Source organism: Corvus brachyrhynchos, unplaced genomic scaffold, assembly GCF_000691975.1.
Source record: "Corvus brachyrhynchos isolate BGI_N302 unplaced genomic scaffold, ASM69197v1 scaffold1333, whole genome shotgun sequence".
Lineage (NCBI taxonomy): Eukaryota > Metazoa > Chordata > Aves > Passeriformes > Corvidae > Corvus > Corvus brachyrhynchos.
This window is the reverse complement of record NW_008237395.1, coordinates 308,023-319,457: the sequence shown is the minus strand read 5'-3', so window position 1 is coordinate 319,457 and position 11,435 is coordinate 308,023. Positions and strand designations below refer to the sequence as shown.

Genomic DNA, 11,435 nt, shown 5'->3' with positions numbered 1-11,435 from the left:
TTTGTATTTTTCAGCTACAGACTGATTTAGCAGAGGAATAAGAATATTCTAAGAAGTCACCAGACACAAGAATGGTAGAAAGCCAAAGAATACTTTCAAAACTGCCAAGGATTGATATAAACATAAGGAAGAAACCACAAAGTGCTCCAATGAAAAGTTCTGACCAGGAACTCTTTCAAGCACATCGTGGATTTGCAAGCAGCTGTTGTGGTGTTGAACAGCAAATACTAAAAGCATTTCAGCTCATATCTAGCTGCACAAAAGGTGTTTATTCACTTTTTAATCCTTAATCTTGTCAATATTTTCTATTTCTGAAATATAGATATTTATAACAGAGTGCATCAAGATGTTATTTTGATACTTATGGTAACATCAAATCTCCACTAATCAGTGAAAAAAACATATCATCAGTGATAAAAATACTCATTCCTTGAGGTACTGAGGGCATATCACTGAGAACAGATTACAGCCTCACGGTGAATACATTTTACTAGCATGGATTTCTACAATATCAGGCAAATTTCTGAAAGAAATAATTTTTATAGGCTGTATTTAGTATTTACTTGGCCAATTATATTGTACAATTTGGGTATTTCACTAAATGTAAAGCAAAAACAAACTGTGTACACAGACATATGAGAGTATAAATACATATGTACCTAAATCCTTATCAATGTTTTAGAGTTTTATAGTGTCAATTTTAAGATTTTTATATTATCGATGTTTTACAGTAACAGCACAATGGAGAACCATTCCAGTAGCTCTACACCAGAAGCTTTAAATTTGGTTAAAACATTCTGGGTTTGGTTGTGTTTTATAATTAATATTGACATTACAGTTTTCCAAGGGATAACATTTAGGCAAACTCAGTAGTTCACAAAAAGTATATGAAAGTCACCAGTTTTCCAGTTTTTACAAATGTCAGCATATAAATTAACAGCCACTTAAAACAAAAAGCTACTGATATAGCAAAAGCAGAAATCACAGAGCTATCTAAAATATTCTGTGAGCATTTGCAAATGATTACTGACAAAACAGTCATCAGTACAAATATTCTTCACACACACAGAAAAGACAATAAATAAAATTACCCTTCTGAGTCCTGTATGTGTTTCAGCTGTTGAGAGACTTACTGAAGTTTTGCTAAAAAACTTCTTTAAAAAAACAGAAACTGACATGAATACTGGAAAATTTTTATAAAGGATCTATGGTTTTTGACTGACATAGTTTTTGACACTGATTTTAAGATCAATATCAATATTAAAGACATAACTTCTGTAAAGGAAGTCCTAAATTACTCTGAATTGAGTATGTAGAAATGGAAGCATCTTAAAAAATATTATATAGTCCATGATAACCCATTATTCAACTGGAGTGTGTTAGGCTGCTTTATTTCACAACCCACTAAATAAGTTTTATTTCAGTGCTTACTACTTTTCCTGTTGTGAAAAGAAAACAAAGTTTCAGAAGTTACTGATGAACATTCAAAGACGGAAACAATACAATTCTTTTAAGTTCTATATCCTGCTCCTGTCCCTTTGTAAGGAGTAACTGAATTTAGAGAGCGACAAACCAAGGAAAGTGTAATTAGACATTAGAACATACAATTCCTACAAAGTTTTGATATTGCTACTGTCTACTGTTGCTGTATTGCCAGAAAGCAAATTGTTAGCCCACAGATCTCTAAAATATGCACCCAGAGCAAGAGAAAGAATCTGCTGAGCAACCAGCAAGAGATGCACTGAGATGAATTTGATTTATTTGGGGAGCTCCACAATCAGCTAAACCATTTGGCATCAGCATAAGCACCTTCTTCGAGAAGCCTGCACAGTGTGCCCTCTCACTGGTGCCTCCAAGGGTTCTGAAATGGCATCTGACAAGCACTAGGCTCCATTTTTCATAAATACTTTGATAGCTTCTTTCCTCAATGATTGCTTCCCATGAACTTCAAGTGAATGACAAAGAACAGACACACAGGTAAGTCACGACTGAAATTTTTCATGAGCTTACATAAAACAGGTGCTTAGCAGTGAAAAGAGACGTTTAATAGAAGCTGTAGGAGTATTTCTTTATTGACAGGTCCTTCTCCTTCCGCAGCCACTGCTGAAGCTCTGGCATTCTGGACCCTTTACAACAGCTCAGCACTTGGCTGGTCAGTAACTGAGTGACGTGCATGTTTTCCTAAAGGAAAAAAACCCCAAATATTGTGGGTTTATTTCCTTCTTCTTATATTAGGCTAAAAATAATTTTGCCATTCTTATCTTTGAAGACAGTCACAAAGGTCTCTGTAAAAAACTGTTTCCAAAGAAATCTTTGCTTGTAGTAACTTAACTGATATGTCAATTTTGAGAGTGTTCAAGATGTGTAACTCAGGACATGCCAGAAAAAGCTGAGGTTGTAGATAGTGGGAAAGAATATTTCACAAACATGTCCATATCCCTCTTGAGAAATTTTAAGTAAACAGGGCATTATCCACCTTTTTAATTATTATTATTTGCTCGAGAGAATCATGGGTTTGTACCAAATACTTAGGTCAAAATTTTAAACATTAGTTAGAAAAAACGGGTGCTTTTTATCCAACATAAATTTTTGCAAGAATTTTGTAAGGCAAGTAGATGGGTTTATGTCACTGAATTCCTTTAAGTATTGATTCTAATCCACCTACACAAAGTCCTGCATGACTCATGGCATAACATACTTATCACAAACATAGTTTTTAGACTTGAGAAATACATATTTTCAAATCGATCTTCCATGATCAAATAACAATCTCAAAGAAGCTACAGCTTTCCAAACTGATTTCTGCCGTTCTACTGTTTTTGCAAATCAGTTGTTTGCTACCTTTTTCTGTTTCACCTCAAAATATCTGCCAGGCTTGGAGAAACAGTGCACAACTGCATCATCAGGATAGAGCTGTTCACTTTGAGGCCTCGATCCCAAGCCATTAACATCAGTGAAAGTCTCTTATTGATTGCAGTGGATGGCAGAACAAGCTGTACCCAGGATGTGCTGCAAATTGCATTTGATGTGCTCTGGCTTTTTCCCTTTAGATACCTGTGTGATCATAGTGAAAGACAGTTTACCTTAATTTCTAACTGCTTTTCAGAAGAGGGGCTCTTTTTTTTCCAAAGCATTGCCTAAATTGAGTTTCTTCTGATAGCCAATCAGTTCTAAGAATCAAAATTTTCTCTATTTCTGTTTCTTTTTCAGTTCATCAGCTCGCTCTCAGAGCCTCGCACAATGATGTTCAGTAGGACCTTGAGAGACTCTGAAGATCCTGCACTACTGAGGGGTGAAGGTATCATAAATGAGGGAATGCATTCATGACCTTTGTTGTTCCAAGTTCCTAAGCAGTAAGTTGCTTACAGAAAATGATTTTTGGCTTTCCCACTGAATCGGTTAATTGCCTTCCCACTTTAAAAATTAATGGGATATGTGTGAGGGTATGGTGGCTCCTGCTGTTGCCCACACAAATGTGGTACCATCCGGGGTGGATAGAGGTAGCAGCACATTTTACATGGTACTGCCAAGGCTTTGCAGTAACAAGCAATTCCACATTCCTGCCCACTTTGCACCTGTGTTAATGCCACTTCCCAAGCTATTAAACAGGCATCCGTGCCCAGAGTGAGTCCTGCCTGCTTGGACATGATAGATGAGAGCCAGAGTCTTTACGGCTTTCCTCCTTGGGACACTAAGATCCTAAGTAGCTGCTTTTCTCGCTCATGCCACACCAGAAGGTTGTTTTTCTCAAGCTGAACTCAGTGAGGCTTCATTGGCCTGAAAGTAGTCTCACTAAAGATGCCAAAAATGAATTCCTAACGTCCAGATTCTCGAAGATATAAAAGGTGAGAGTCACACATGAATAGGCAACACACTTTTTGCGTTAGTCTACAGAGGACTTCTTTGCAATTTTCCATACTTTCATGGAAATAAAAAACCAGTTTATGATTGGTATAATGTTGCTTTCTTTTCTCTTCCCCTGGAAGCTTTAGGAAGGGATAAACATGCTTACTTTGTACACTTTACTTTGTATTTCCCAGTCCTAATCTTCTCTTGTCTGAATTTACCTTTACTGTGTCTAAATTTCAGGACATGATGCCTGAATGGTCTCTTCCTGCAGTGCTGAACACTCTTCCAGGGACAGGGCCATACCCCCATACCACCAAAGCCAGAAATTAAAAGCAAGTCCTCATGGGGGTCATGTCCCCTCCTCCCATTTCCACCTCTGAGTTTTTGCTGATATTTCTGATTTACTCATCCAAGTGTTTTCTCCACTTGAAGTGGCTGCTCTACAGCTTTATTGTGATTCTTATTTACATCTATCATTATAATACAATTTGCTAAGTCAGGACTAATTCCTCAATCCTTTTTGTTCTGAAAAACTTCCAAAGGCAAAGGTGAAAACTGCAATGCTGTGGCTGCTACTTGTCATTCTGCTCTGTGATCAAAGCACTCAATGCCCAACCCATCAGAAACCTGAACTGCAGCTCTCAGCCTGTATTTCCACCTGCCATCTTTCTTTCACCTGACTCTGAAGTAGGTGAAAGACTCTGAAGTCTGACACCTCAGACCTGTGGTATTCTCAGGCATCACATTGGAGCATTTTTACTTCTTCTTCCCAACTTTAATATCCACTGAACGTACATCAGTATCCTGAAGTTCTTAGCTCAAGAGTGACAGCAATAGCAATTGGCTCCTGCAAAACTTTGGGAAGTTGGCCACTTTATTTCTTCAACTTTTTTTTTTTTTTTGGTAGAACATTTCAGTCAGACCAAAAACAGTAACATGCTAGATTGCAAAATAATTTTAGTGAAGGTTTGTGTTTTAATTTAGTGAAACAAAAAATAAAGAAAACTAGGAAAAAAATTATTAAGCCTTATCTTTTCCTTCAGTGGAATGGAAAGTAATAACTAAAACCACTCTCTCTGAGTCATCCTCAATTAAAATACTTTAAGTTTTGAACTTAGCAGCCAAAGAGATAAATCACTTCTGAGGAACACAGAACAGCAGCAAAAGAAATGATATGTTGCCCTTAATTCACCAATGTCAACCATCTTGATTAGTTTCTTTTTGTATATACTTTAAAATACAAGTATATACATTTCTGTTTAAAAACATCTTTGTGTATATATATATTCTAAATCCTAGCTGTGAGTTGTAAAAGCACACAAATAAAGACAGAATTTTGAGTAACGGAGTACTTTGGCATATATGTTCATTGCATCTTTTACATTTTGCCCAACATAAACAACATTTCTGTTCCTTCCATGGGTAAAAACTGTAGGCACATGTGACTGCGAACACACAGAGGTGGGATTTCGTGTTTTCAAGGTCTATACAAAACAGATAGAGGTGTTTGCCAAAGATCAAATATTTCTTATCGGCTTCAACCTCTGTTATTGATCTGGAGATTTATGGCTAAAATTGAGTAAATGATGTGACCTTGAACCAGAGCTCCTTGGATTTAAAGTGTAACTTGATTCAGCCCTATTTTATATTTTATTTAATTAGGCTTATATTTTGACTTCTCACCATGTGTCTTGTCTTTTGAGGGAGAGGGTAAAAGGGACACGTTGCGATTAAAGCCGAAAACTTACAGCACTTTCTGTCATCCATTTTGAGGTGGGCCACAGACATTTTGGCCTGATTTTTCTTTTAATGCTGTCACAATCTCACGGAGGTGCCTGCACACACTTAAGGTAGTCAAAGCCTCTTATACAATGCAGTAGGAGCCTCACAATTCTGCTGACGTGTTTATTCCATAAAGTGGTGAGCCACTGTGAGAAATCTCCATGGCCCACGGCCGCATTTTTAAAGAAATGCGTTGTTCTGACTGAAGATGGTTCACGTTTTAGAACAACAACAGCTACAAAATGCTATTGGTGCCACTGCAAGTCACTTTATACCCACCTAAGTGTGTATATGACACGACTGTGTGTGAGGGGAGAGACCAGAAAATATATTGTTTGCTTACACTGACCTGGAGTCACGGCTCTGCCAGCCTGAGGCAGCGACGGCTTCCAGCAGAGCTGGGATCAAGTGGAAAGCTCTGCTTGGCCCCTTGAGCCACCCAATCCTCCAGGCCGGGGTTCCTCTGGAACAGGGAAACACGCCATTAAAACTCCTGTGTGCACGGAACGTGTCTGCCTGAAAAATTAAAAATGTATGACGCTGCGTTCTCCACAAGAGTTGGAAATGAAGTGTTATAATAATGAAATATTAATATTTAAAGTAGAGAAGTACAACCTCAGAACACAATATATCATACTACAGTTTAGTCACCAGCAATAACTGCTCTGCACTTGTGGACTAAATGTGCTGATGTAACAAAGGGAACCAGGTGAAGACTATTTTTACTTCCACATATCTAAAATAAAACTAATTTTAATAAAGTTTCGTTTGTTTATGACAATGGCTATCTTTTTAACAGTTACTGCTAACCTTAAGTGCAAAATCTGTTTATAATTTAAATCAAGTTCAGTTATATTTAAAAAACTTTCATAATAAAGTAAGAAAGAAAGGAGGCCGGGATGCTTCAGGAAGTTGTTCAGGTGCTGCTGTATTTATCGTGGCATTCAGGTGATTTCAAGAGATACCCTGTCACTGTATCCATTATCTCTTAGCTCGGAATGTCATGGTTTACATGGCAGAAGCCCCAGAGGGAGTGGCACAGCACAGAGCCCTGGTTCGAGGCACTGGAGCTGGAGGCATTTCCCTGGCTTTGCTGTGCACAGGCCGCTGCCTCTGCTCATGCAGAGAGAGGAAATTAATCCAGCACATCCTCAGCAGCAGTATTAAGGCTTGGTTTGCACACAAGAGAGGATTATTCTCAATTTAAATAATTTTGTGTGTCAGGCTTATCTCAACAGCATGACTCCTCACAAGTTGCCACCTCCCAGCACCAGGGAATGAGGAGATAAGACAAGGACAACTGTTGTGGCCACCCAAAAAATGGGTGACTAAAAATAGAGAAGAGCTAAATCCAACAGTGGGATGGTAAGCAGGGTACCTGAGGGAAGGAGAGTTTCTGTCTTCAGCTTCTTGCATAATATGAACTGAATGGATAAAAAGCAACAACCTCCTACCAACTTTGTAGTTTAGCCATCAGATTGGACAATAATCACACAGAAATTTCATGGCAAGTTGAGATAGGAGCAGCTAGAGCATCGTGTGGCTCTCAGTAATAGGTCGTGGATTAGACACACCAACACTATTGCTGAGTTGGTAGTTTTAGTTGTTCTGCTCTAGCCTTCCAGGGACTTTGCATTTTACACAAGTTGTAAAATCTGAGCACTGAGGAAGCTACACCCACCAAGATACAAAGTGGCAAAACTGATAAGGCTAACAGAGGACAGCAACAGGATTAGACAAAAGAGACCATGATTAACTTTGGAGTGAGCGGCAGATACAGCTGGACTCAGCATAACAGTGATAAAATCATCTTCATCATCATAGAGGAAAAGAAGTGTTTGGATTTAAAAAATATACAATCAACAAATGTCAGCAACAGGCACTCTGAAAAACAGAGATGAAATCAGGAAGGGGAACATGGAGAACACTTTGAATGCAGCCTTTCTGGAAGGTAATAGCTGTTGTTAGAGCTGTCAGCTATAAACCAGTCAGAAGACAGATGTACTTGAAATGTCTTGTCCAATAAAGATCCCAAATGTCACTCAAAATGATCAGACTATTTATTACAGACTCTGTAATGGAAACATGAAAGAAGGCATGGGACGACAGAACAGAGACAGATGGACTGTTTGCTACATGTCATTTAATATCAATCAGTGACAAGAATTTATTAACACCTTTGCTGCTTTAATGCATTGAACAAGCTTAAAAACATTCAATGCACTGGATGGTAAGTGATAATTAAAATGCACCTCACAAGGCTTCAAAAACTGTAATAATCTGCTGAAAATATCCAGTATAATTTATTTATCAAAAAACCCCAAGCTCTACCTCCCTCCACCCCCCCAGAATTCTTATTCTATAAGAACAGACCTCACTTGGTTTTTGAAGAATTAAGGTTGTTTCTCTACCAGTAGACACTGGAAGATGAACTGAGTATCTACATTGTATTGATGATACTGGTTTCTGCTTTTTTTTCACCTAACTCTGCTTGTGCCCTTAACTTTTAAGCATGATCCTTGCAAGGGACCTCATGGAAGCAGGACAGTATGAATGCCAACAGAACAGACTGAGCAGAGCTCTTAGAGAGGCAACACCAATCTGCTGCTATCTCAAATATTGTGTGCTTTCCCAAGCACTAAATACCACATTTTCATCTTTCCGTTCATGTACCCTTATTTCTCAAAGCACATTATTTCTCTAATCCATCAGCACTGTGTATTATCCCATGATATATATTGCTTCTAGGGGAAAATCGCCAAACAATAAATAGTTATTATACTGAAAAAGACTACAGACCTTTTCTCATTCCCTCCACTGACAGAGTTCTTCATCCAGTTTGTAGCTGCCACATCTGGTGAGCACTTCTTTTTGGCATTTCTAAACAGTTGTCTGTAAGCCAAGTTACTTGTGTCAAAGTATTTTCTAGGGAAAAAAATACATGAAAAACATTTAAAAAAAAGAATAAAAGGACCTCACTGTATACATTTCATTTCTAAGCTGTTCTAAAATACAGGAATCTAAATAGCAGTGTCCATTTTTACCATAAATGATGAATAAAAATATATTAATACATTATATATTTTTAACGGTTTAAATTATTTTATATTATTATGAAAATCCTAAATTTCTCTGAAACTTGCATATTTTCATGGAAATCCTGTAGCAGAAATTCCAGCTATTTCAGTAGTGATCCCAATGATATTTTGATGTCGAGAGGGAGAATATTTCCAGAAACAAAGAAACCAAAAAAAGAGGAAAAGAGGCCTCTTCCCACCCTGCTCCTTCTCCCAGTACTCAGAGCCTTCTAGTGAAGCCTTTCAGCAATGTTTATACACTAAGACACTTAAAAACGAAAAGGCAGAAAACAAAATTTCAAACACATATTCCAGCGGGATGCTTGAGATGGAAAAATTTAAAACCCTTGCAATTTTCCACAAGGAGATATTTTTGTTATCGTACTGACACTGACAGAAGATTTAATGTTTGCCATCTCTGTAAAACCATTTCATCAGCTGAATTCTCTGTACACAGCACCAAATCTGCCTGACAGGCACTACCCTGACCCACAGCTATGAAGAATGGGGCATATTATATTCCAGCATACACCTAGAAATACATAAACTGAGGATCTGGCCTTTTTGTCCAAGCCCAGTTGCTTAGCAACCCACAGAAGCTTTTTTTAGAATATTTTTGAAAAATAAGGCCCTGTCATTCAACAACAGAGTTTTGACGTTTGAAATTGTGCTGTTTTTAATCGCTGAGACTCAGTAACATAAATCTTAAGGAGAAAATCATGCTCCCACTGAAAATTTTTCCCTCATTTCAGAAGGCAGGAATTCCTGCTTGCTGCCTTTCCCCTTCCTTTTTATTTTAAAGCCAATACTGCTCATGATCTCCTGGCATTTCCCTGCTCCTCTGCTGAGCACGGAAGGTGCCAGCCGTGCTCGTGGGCTCCAATCGCGCCTCCTCTCCACATGATCCTTCCAGGAGCGCTCCTGAGGAATGACAAACGGTGTCCGTAATCCGGCACATCACCAGAGCCCTAATCAAATTAGACTTACTGCCTTTGCAATCACAAGTGGGTCTTCATGTTTTATGTCCCAGCACAATTTGAGTCAAGTTGGCTTGCCAGAACATTGCTCCTGTCCTCATAAAAGTATATGACAGCTCTAACAAGCATTTGGGGAGCAGGCAGGTGCAGCACAATGCAGGCACGGCAGCTCTAATGAAAACACACACCAGACTGTTTGCATCGCTAAAAACTGGAGTTCCATTAGCAAGCCAGACAAACACCAATGACAATCAATTAGGGGTGATTTGGATAAGACATTCTGCAGGTGTATTAGATTAATTCTGGTCGCATTAGTTCACTGATGTGCTAATTCTGTGTATTTATTTAGACAGCACAGTGTGGCTTGCCTCTAACATTAACGGCTGGGGTTTATTTCCTACTGTGAGGAATGAGAAAGGCAAAATGCTACCAAAATTTGTTGTGCCAAATGAAAAGGCTTGTGCTCAAGTGCTTACAAAATTGCAATTCAAAACCCAGGAAAGAAAGTAGTCTGAGATATATATCATTTACTGCTTGATTAAAACACTTACATAAGTCTTGAACCGTTAAGAATAATAAGTAGGTTCTCAGTGCATGATTTCTAATCCAATTATTTTTAAGAACTGCTAGAAATATAGCTAAGCATTATCACCTTTGCCCCAAAATCATGGTAGCAACACAGCAAATGAATAATTCAGGCAAACAGTATTAGGAATTAGTTTATAACTATTCCCTGAGACTCTACTATAATGTATCACATAATAAACAGAAATAAAAAGCTACGTTTCACAACTGTCTCACCAGGTTGACTTTTTGGGATGCAGTTTTACATGGAGGGATAAGTATGCTAATATAGGACTCGAATATTTGAAACTCATTGGAGAGAAAATTTATTATGGCTTCTAAACAGTATTTGTGCTGTGCCATCTGAAAGACCATTTTATAAATTTCAGTGGTTTTGTAAACATTAAAAATTTTTAGCCTCAATCTGTTAGATCTCATTTCCCGATGCCTAAGCAGTCTTGTTTTTCACCTTTATGGTTACTGTTTTAGAGCAGGGCCAAGTTGGATCTGATACAAAGCATCCTAGCAGATCCCTCACTCACATATTTTGGTTAAGTTTACATACCTTTAGCTCAAGGAAATTCTTTGGATCAAATTATGTGACATTTCTCAATATTCCATATCAAATGACATATCCCAATCTGGCTACAAATTTTCACCAAAAAGAATGGAGAAAAGGAAGAAAAAGCAAAGTCTGATGTTCTGAGCAAAATTAATATTCTCAGAACAATGTGAGTTTTAATAATTTGCATCCAGTGGAACAAGGAACAGTTAAGCAAAACCAAGATAATCTACACCCCAAGGCCATGCCAGTGAAAAAATTCACAATTTCAATTTAAAATTATACCTGCGCTGGTAGTGTCAGAGACCTCCTGATTTCTTCTTTTGCTTGACTTTTGCACAAAGAACAGTGACCTGAAAAGGCAGATTCAGCAAAAGTCAGCTGCACCAGCAGGGTCAGGCAGATATTCAGTCATTACTAGATCATGTCTTGCAGCTGGTGTGGTCGCACAGGTGTAAGGAGGCAGAAACAGCACATATGTTTTAATGAGAGACCAAAAGAAGAAAGAAGAAGAAAACTTCATGTGAAAAAATCCCATAAATTAATGCTGTCACCACAGCCTGTGGCTTTGAAACCAACATCTTACTCAAGTCCTTATTTTACAGATAAATTGAAATTAATTCC

The 11,435-nt window shown here is 38.0% G+C and overlaps 1 long non-coding RNA gene across 18 annotated transcripts in view; it reads right to left on the bottom strand.

Annotated features, from left to right (window-relative positions):
• The window catches only part of LOC108445845, a 100,457-nt gene that overhangs the window by 76,044 nt on the left and 12,978 nt on the right, over positions 1 to 11,435 (bottom strand). For 17 of the 18 annotated variants that reach the window (XR_001860871.1, XR_001860863.1, XR_001860866.1 and 14 more), the window contains exons 4-6: positions 11,097 to 11,164; positions 8,431 to 8,556; positions 5,981 to 6,094 (exon numbers count right to left, since the gene is read on the bottom strand). This is a non-coding gene — a long non-coding RNA (uncharacterized LOC108445845). Of the gene's footprint in view, positions 1 to 5,980; positions 6,148 to 8,430; positions 8,557 to 11,096; positions 11,165 to 11,435 lie in introns of all 18 variants that reach the window. The other variant, XR_001860859.1, reaches the window with a different exon arrangement.